At 56.9% G+C, this 8,652-nt stretch overlaps 1 pseudogene; it reads right to left on the minus strand.

The window, feature by feature from the left end:
• Positions 1 to 1,149: 1,149 nt before the first annotated feature.
• On the minus strand, positions 1,150 to 8,263 carry LOC102862858 (annotated as a pseudogene).
• Between the last annotated feature and the right edge of the window lie 389 nt (positions 8,264 to 8,652).

Raw genomic sequence — 8,652 nt, forward strand, 5'->3', positions numbered from 1 at the left:
CTTCAGCTTGCTTCACATTTCCTCCTCTTGCAGAGAGCGTGAAAACAAGCCCAGCGGAGCCTGGGCTCCAACCTCAACCTGCGACAGGAAGGGGGAAGTGAAACCAAGCTGGGTGGGGGTGGGGCACCGGGCCTCCCACCCAGCACCAGAGGCCACAGCACGCACAGATTCAGACAGCGTCCCAGCAAGCAAGGCCATGGCGGAGGCCGCGAGTGACCCGCACTCTGAGGAGCAGAAGCTGCTGGTGGATGAGGCCATGGGGTAAGTGGCCACTGGCCACCTTGGCTCTGGGTCCAGGCTGGGCCACTGCGACGTCAACTGGAGGGGAAGGCAATGCTTAGCCTAGGTCTTCACTGATGGTGGACCTCAGGCCACAGCCTGCAAACTAGGAGGGGCCAGGAACAGGGCTTCCCAGGCTCCGGACAGGGGAACCCCTCCAGCTGGCACTGCCACAGAGCCTCAGCCTCGTAAACAGGGGAGTCCTTTGCCCAGGCTGAGGGGCTAGCCCCAAGTGGACCTCCAGAATCCAGCCTGAGCAGTGAGAGGCGTGTTGGATGTTGGGCTGAGGAGGGCATTCAGGAGACTGGGGTGCAGTGGTGCTGGACGTGGTGAGCTGGTCGAGGGGGCTGCTAGCGCAGCACACGGTCAGCATCCAGGAGTGGACGGACCCCAAGCGTGACAGATCTGTGCTGTGAACTTCAACACTTCCTGGGAGTGCAAGCGACAGGAGGATGAGGTGGAAGGTGCCTCATGACCCCAGTCACCGCTGGCACTCTCACAGCCAGCTCTGTGGGGGACACTGAGAATGAAAGCCTAGGCCTGGCCCCTAGGCCCTGGCGGCTGCTTCCGGACTGAGCTGACTTCGGGGCCTAGGACTGAGCACTGACAGGACAGAGGCTGCCAGGCAGGACGTCAGGCTCAGGATGGGCAGGGCTTTGGCCAGCTGAGGTGGATGCTCTGGTGGTCAGTGCCCGGGGGTCCAGGAGGGGCACAAGGGGCAGACGCTCGGGTGTGTGGAGAGTGAGAACACCTGGGCCAAGCAGCTGCAGTGAAGTTGTGAGGCCCATGCAGACTCAGGCCCACACGTGTCCAATGTGGTCATCTAGAATACAGCCTGGGGGTGCAGGTGAGCCCTAGGTGAGCCTAGGACTAATTCAGGGCGTAACTGACCATGCAACGCCCCATGATCTCACAGGCGGCCCGCACCCCATCCAGTGGTGACACCTTGCGGTTGTGATGGAGATGGGAGTAGTCTTCATACTGTGGTGGGGGGGGGTGGGGGTAAGAGTATACGGGTGTACATGGTGAGTGTGAATGTATGTGAGAGTGTGGGGGGTGATTGCGAGGATGTGCGTGGCGTGTGTCTGTGAGTGTGAGTGTGTGTGAGTGTACGAGTATGGTGGTGTGTGTGTACACACATGTGTGTGTGAATGTGTGTCCGTGTCAGTGTGTGTGTGAGTGCAAATGTGCGTATTTGTGTGGTGGTGTGTAACACCTGAGTGATAGTGTTTGCATGTGGACATGACAGTGCGTGTGAGTGTGAGCACGTGTGTGAGTGTGTGTGTGTGTGTGTGTGTACAGATCTACGTGTGAGCAGATGTGTGAAGGTGTGAGCCTGCATGTGCATGTCCCCACGAGTGAGTGTGCGAGTGTGTGTGCACACACACGACTGCTCGTGTGACATCTGTGAGTGTGTGTATGGACGCGTGTGAGTGCTGGGGCGTGTGAGTGTGAATGCTGCGTGGGGGTGTGACTGGCTGTGGAAATGTATATGCGTGTTCGCATGTGTGTGCACACAGTGCTGGGGGCGCTGTCATTGTCATCTCGCCTTCTCGTTGTCAGTTCCCCACAGGTCCCTGGGCTGCTAGGCCCATGAGTGTGGAGTGGAGCTGGGCCTGGGGGCCTGGTCACGGGACGTGTGGGGGGTGTGGTTAGGGAACAGGTGGAATCTGGGCCTGTGGAGTCGCGTCTACCACTTTGGGGCTGAGTGCATGCAGCCACGAGGGCCGAGGGGACGGGGCGCTGCTGTTCTGCGGATGTGAGCATCTTAGAGTGCGGACAGGCCACCTGCAGGCACATCCAGAGCCGGGATGGCTCTCTGAGCAGAGGTGGCTGTCACATCAGCACTGTGGGCCATCCTGCTCCTTTGGCCTCTTCCCGCTCTTAGCAAGATGCCCACCAGGGTGCCAGCTGCCTCCACCACTGTCGTCCTGGTCCACCTTGCCCAGCTGTCCCCATTCCTCAGGTTTTGGGTGGAAGCTGAGCCTAGGCACGCTGACTCCCAGGGTTGGGCTGCCCCTTGGGGGGTCAGGCAGGAGGGGGTGCAGGCACCACCTTCTCCCTACAGTTGAGGTTCTTTCAGAATGAAACCGAGACAGCTCTTGGTTCTCCCTTTCCGGTGACTCAGCCAGTGGCCGGGGCTTTCCTGCCCAGCACAGAGGCTGCCCACAGAGGGGCAGGGTCTGGGAAGCCCCCAGCCAGAGCCCTCTACGCCTGCCTAGCAGGAAGAAACTGAGAAGCTCCCCTTGGCGGGTGGGGCCGTGGCCCTGGGGCCCCCGCTTTGCTATTCTTTCCTCCCAGCTCCCAGTCCGCTGTCCTCTGGTCCTCTGTCCTCCCATGTCCTGCTGTCGCTGTGATGAGCAGGGGCCAAGGCGCGGCAGGGACAGGGGTCACCCACTGACCAGGGAGGGGCCAAAGGGCAAGATGCCCTTGGACCTAACCCATGCAGGTTAGCACATGTGGGCCTGGAACCCTCATCCCCTGTTACTTCCGCACCCACACTGTGGTCCAGCACTTCTCCTGTCCCTGCCGCCCACCTGCTGCCATCTGTTCTCCATGGTGGCCGCTGACGGCGCCAGAGCCACTGTCGTAGGAACTGAGCCTTTCAGGGCGGTGGTGACCTCCACCCCCTAGGAGCTCCCAGGACTCTCTTGGCACCCCCACATGTCCCTTCACTATGGCACATGGGCAACCCGGGGCCCATCCCCTCTCTTCTAGACCACAGCAGCAGAAAGTGGAGGCACTGTCCCTGTTGCCCAGGCCTCGGTCCCATCACCCCAACCCAGCACTGCAAGAGGGCCAACAGGCAGGACTTCCCCCCCCCCCCGTAGATCACCTGACCCTGACAGCCTGCAGAGGTTCCAGGCTCTGTAGGGGGCATAGAGGAGGAGGTGTGGGTCTAACCCCTGAGAGCCAGCAGCGAGGGCCCAGAGGAGTGGGAGGAGCCCGGGGGCAGTCAGGCACCTGGCCAGCCTAGGACAAAGCCCTGGGCGGTGGGTACAGCTGAGGGGCTCCTGAGAGGAGGGTAACTCCCACGTCCTCACCCTGAGAAAATAAGACAGCTGGCCTGGGCTGAGACCCCCCTGGTAGGGCCCCCTCCGGGCCCCTGAGGGGTCTCTGGAGCCTGGAATTTCCCAGGAGGAGGGGAAGCAGAGGGGCCATGATGAATGCCTTCCTCCCACATCCTCCCAGCTGGACCCCTTCAATTCAGTCTCTGAGGAGAGCGGGGAGGACCTCACAGCTCTACCCACCCACCCTGGAGCCAGCTCCCCTCTTCCCGACCCCTTTCCTGTCTCTGATGACAAATTGTGGGACGGGGGAGGGTCTGTCCTCCCTTCTGTGACCTACCAGCTTGCACCCACTAGAAGCTGGCCACCTCGGGAAGGGAGGGTACTCACGGCAGGAGGTCTCTCCCTCTGAGACCTGGGACATTCTCAGGTCAGCTTGTTCGCTGGGCTGGCCAGCACAGTGGGCAGGCCCCGAGCGCAGTGGAGGCCTCGTGTGGCCCCGCTAGCTGTGAGCGTGGCCCCCACCAACTCCCCACCCTTGAAGGCCTCAGTTCCCCATCAGAACACACTCGGTAGACCTTCCTCACTGAAGTCCTGGTCTGCCTCCCCAAGGCCCGATGAGGTGGTCCCAGGACCCTCCCCTATAGACACAGAGGCTCCAAGAGTCCATGGGCACTACTGAGATAGCCCATCTGGAGGGAGCGCCCTGGACAGACCCGTCACAGCCTGCACCTCCCAGCATGGCTCCCGGCCAGAACGCAGGCCGCTGGACCTCTCTGGGGGATCCCTGGGTCCTCTTTCCACGGACTGAAAGCTGGGGCTCCCTTGGGTACTGAATGATAACCCTCCTGGGATCTCCCCACGCCCTGCTGACCACCTGGTCCATGGGCTGTGTGGAGGTGTGGCCATGTTTCCTGCACCACCCAGGACAGGTTTATGTAGGTGTTGCTCCAGTAGCCCCTCCAGCCCCCCCCCCCATAGGAGGCACAAGACTTGACACCACCCGTTTGTCTCCACAGGCACACAGGACCATCCACTTCTTCCCTAGCCTGGTCCAGGCCATTCATGCCAGGGGAGCCCTTTCCAGAGGCCTGGGCCCGAGTGATGGTGGAGCAGCACCTCAGGGGCTCTGAGACAGACAGGAGCAGCCACTCGGGGACAGAGGGGGACATGGAGGACAGGGTCGACTAAGTGCTGGGCTGAGAGTTTAAATGAGGGGTGTCCGCCACTCGGGGACAGTGAGGGGCAGGGTTGACAAAGTGTTGGGCTAAGGGTGTAAATGAGGGGTGTGCCAGCTTGGAGTTTACAGACTTGAAGGTGCTTAGGGACAAATAGGCCTTGTGGGATCCAGACTTGGGGTGCACAGATTCAAGGGTGTTTGTGCACAGTTGTGTTTAGACATAGGGACTACATAGACTTGGGGATTTGTGGACTTGGAGGTGTAAGACTTGGGGTGCTCAGATTTAAGGATATTCAGACTTTGCAATGTACTTGGGGTGTGCATGGACTTGGGGGTACGGACTTATGGTGACATGGACTGGGATGTGTGAGCTAAGAGTTGGAGATCTGTGATTTTGGAGGGTGCTCAGACCTGCACAAGGTTGTATACAAGAGTTTGTGAACTTGGGGAGGTGCATGAATTTACAATGTGCATTCTTGGGGGTGTGGCTAGGGAGCAGCCCAGTCTCTAGGCCCTTTCCACCAATGCAGCCTCCACCCACTCCCCAACACCGAGCAGTTGGAGAGGTCCCGAGGGGTCGTAGGAGAGGTGGTACAGGATTTATGGGAGATCAAGGTGTCAGGAAGACCGAGCCTCCCCGCCCAGCACAGGCGGGCTGGTGCCAGACACGGGCAGATAAGGGGGACCCAGGCATGGTGAGGGCTGAAGAATGAGTGGGGGCTGAGAGTCCTTGGCTGTTTCTTGGGTCCAGGCCAGCCCTGTCTACATTCTGTTAACTGCCTCCAGGCTGGAAATTATGGGGGCTGCGGGGCGCCGTCTGATCCCACGGCTAACAAGGGGGGCTGTCTGAGGACTCAGGCACCACCTCATTCCCCTTCGAGGTATTGACCTGCCTCAGGAATGTGAGGGCCTCCCACCCGAGCTGGGCAGGGGCCACTCCAAGAAGGATATGTGTGGATGACAGGGTTAGTGCCCTCCACCAACACCTGCCTGCCCCCGGACCCACAGGACCTCCTGCGGTAGCCCCCACTCTGAGGCCACGCATGTAAACTCCAAAAGAGGTCTGTTGATAGTGACCTGGGTGAGCTAGGGCGTCAGTTCTGCCAGTAGTGAAGCCCACTCACTGCATCTCTCAACACAGTGCCCCCAGCTGTGGCCTGTGGCAAAAGGGGCACAGGAAGGGGTCATCCCTCCTTGGCATCCTTGCCCATGGGACCACACACACTGCTCCTTCCCACTTTGGGCTCCCCTCACCCAGAAGGTCATTGCACCCCTGTGTCTGTCTGAGAAGCAAGCCACCCTTGACTTCCAAAGCTGCCTTCCCCCCGCCCCGCACCCAGCACTCTCCTGACCCCCACTTTGTCCCCTTCGCCCAGTGCTCTAGCTCAGATGTGCGTACACACCTCATACACACAACAGAAGGGAGATCCAGGGCTCGGAAATCGGACGACGCTTGCTTGCCATCCATGGAGTTTTCACCAGCTGCTTTTCAGAGGTAGATCATCACCTCTCTCTTCATCTGGAAGCTCACCTTCAACCTGTTCACCCAGAGGGGTCCTGCTGGTATGCAAAATACCGGTGTCATATCCTACAACATTACAGCAGGACAAACTATGACAGTAGGACACTGGCTTTCCATGGTACCTCCCATCAACCAACAGTGGGAGTAGGGACTGATCTAGCCCGCTCACTCCAGAGGCATCTAGAAAGCTGCCTCTAGAGTCTCATCTCGTCTGGACTCCTACCAGCATCGCAGCCTCCTGGCCGCCCCAGCGTCCCAGCCCTTGCTCTGGCCTCTGCTGCACATTGCTGGTCAGAAGTGGTTCCTTAGACCAAGGATGCCTCCGACAGGCAAATGTGCTCAGGTTGGAGGCGGCCTCCTCCGTAAGTTAAGGATGATCTTTGTCGGAGGAGCCGCTCAGGCTGACTTTCTGAGCCCCCACGGCAGTCTCGCTGCCCCTTCGCCTTCCCCTGGGACAGCATTGTGTGGGGACCCACGCGTTACCTGTGGCAGCGTAGGGGTAGGGGGACAGGAGTCTGTGAACAAAGCTCACTCCTGTTGCCCAGCTTCTGTGCAGGTGTTACAGCACCACCCGGGTTCCGAGGATCTATGTCCTTGGAGCATGAGCTCACGAGGATGGGAATTGTGTCTTGGTCACAGAAGGAAGTAAATAAGAAAATAAAGTAAGATTGATAATGAAAAATATTAATAAGTTGAAAAGTAGAGCGAGAGAGAAAAAAGTGGGATAGAGGTAGAGAGATGGATGGATGCACAAAGGATGGAGAAATCACCAAAAGGAAGGCTGGATCGCTGGGTGCAAAGACATCTAATAGTGGAGGACATGAAGAGACAGTGTGAGGACTAGGAGGGAGATGACAGGTTCATAAACAAGCAAAGGGGCAGGCACGTGGATGGATGGACAGACGGACAAATAAATGGATGAGTGGATAGATGGGGATAGATAACACAGACAGACAGACAAATCCATACGTTGATGGATGGGTTGATGGGTGAAGTGTTGCGTAAATAGAAAGGTGGGAGGATTTGTGATTATTAAATGGGTGGGTGAGCAGTTCAGTATAATACCAAAGAGAAGAGCGACTTGATCAGAAAGGGGGAGGTACTTTTAAAAGGTCATTTATGAAAATAAAAATGTGTCATTTTTGTGGTCTCACGAACAACAGAGTGAGCCCTGCCCCACCCGCACCATCTCCAGTCACGGGGTCAGTTCATCTTGTTGAAAGTCTGTGTCTCTTTCGTGGAGCCCCTGCTGCTGCCCAAGCGTGAAGCCTGTTTTCGAGGATGGACGCGTCCTAAGGACAGTCCGCAGTCCATGAGCTGAAGGGCCACCCTTCTCGCCCGGAAGGAGCTCTGACTGCGCGTCCTCCAGGGTGGACTTCTCTGGGCGTGGTGGCAGCCGTGGTGGAGTCGGTGTCCTTGGCCAGCAACACAATTCAGAGACATCAGTTCTTCTTTTGCCTTCCTTATTCATTGTCCAACTTTCTTTTTTTTAATAAGATTTTTCATTTTAATTGTAATTTCAACAAAGATTTACGGAAAAGTTAGATTTTCCTTCACTCCTTGTTGCACATTTTACCCTCTCTGCCTCCGCTCCCTCCTCTAGTTCACCTTTTAAAAATGATTCTTTCATTGTTGCACAATTACCTCCTCCCAACTTTCAGATGTGTGTGAAGCAATTGAAAATACCAACCTTGAGTCAAGCACTGACCTCCTTGAGTCTTGCACTGACCTCCCTGCACGTCACACTTTTTTTTAAATGGAAAAAAGTAAGCTTTATTTCATGCTGGGTGGTGTCCGGCTCAGAACCTCTGGGACTGCTTCTTGGTGTCCGCGGCCTTGGTGACCTTGAGCACATTGACGGCACGGTCTTGCTCAGTGGCCGGCACTCGCCCGCGGTGACAATGTCGCTGATCTGGACGTCTCTGAAGCAGGGAGACAGGTGCACAGACGTGTTCTTGTGACGCTTCTCAAAGCGATTGTACTTGCGGATGCAGGGGAGGTAATGTCGGCGGATGACGACGGTCCTCTGCGTCTTCACCTTCGTCACCACCCCAGACAGGATTCGCCTCGGATGGAGACGTTACCAGTGAAAGGGCACTTCCTGTCAATGTAGGTGCCCTCGATGGCCTCCTTGGGGGTCTTGAAGCCCAGACCGATGTCCTTGTAATAACACGGGAGCTTCTCCTGGCCGGTTTCCCCCAACAGCACTCTCTTTCTGTTCTGGAAGACGGTCGGCTGCTTCCGGTAGGTGCACTCCGTCTGGATGTCCCCCATCTTTCCGGCCGCTTGGAAAAAGGCGCACTTTGCATTTTGAAGTGATCCTTGATGGCCAGTTTGCTCAATGCAATATCTCGATTTCTTGACCTTGTGTATTCATCGTGGATCTAAGTAAATTCAATGCTCATAACTTCACTCTTTTCTTCATTTATTGTGATACTACTCATCAGTCCAGAGGTGACATTTCTGGGTTCTTTGTGTTGAGATGTAATTCTTCCTGAAGGCTGTGGTCTTTGATCTTCTTCCATAAGTGCTTCGAGTCTCTCACTAAAAAGACTAAAAGTGAGGTTGTTCCATTTGCATATTTCAGGCTGTTGCCGAGACTTCTTCCGATCCTGCTACCACATTCTTCTTCACGTAGTGCAACTTCCAGGATAATTTGTTCA

This window comes from Elephantulus edwardii, unplaced genomic scaffold (genome assembly GCF_000299155.1).
Source record: "Elephantulus edwardii isolate Elephantulus edwardi_28Jun2011 unplaced genomic scaffold, EleEdw1.0 scaffold00126, whole genome shotgun sequence".
In the NCBI taxonomy this organism is placed as follows: domain Eukaryota; kingdom Metazoa; phylum Chordata; class Mammalia; order Macroscelidea; family Macroscelididae; genus Elephantulus; species Elephantulus edwardii.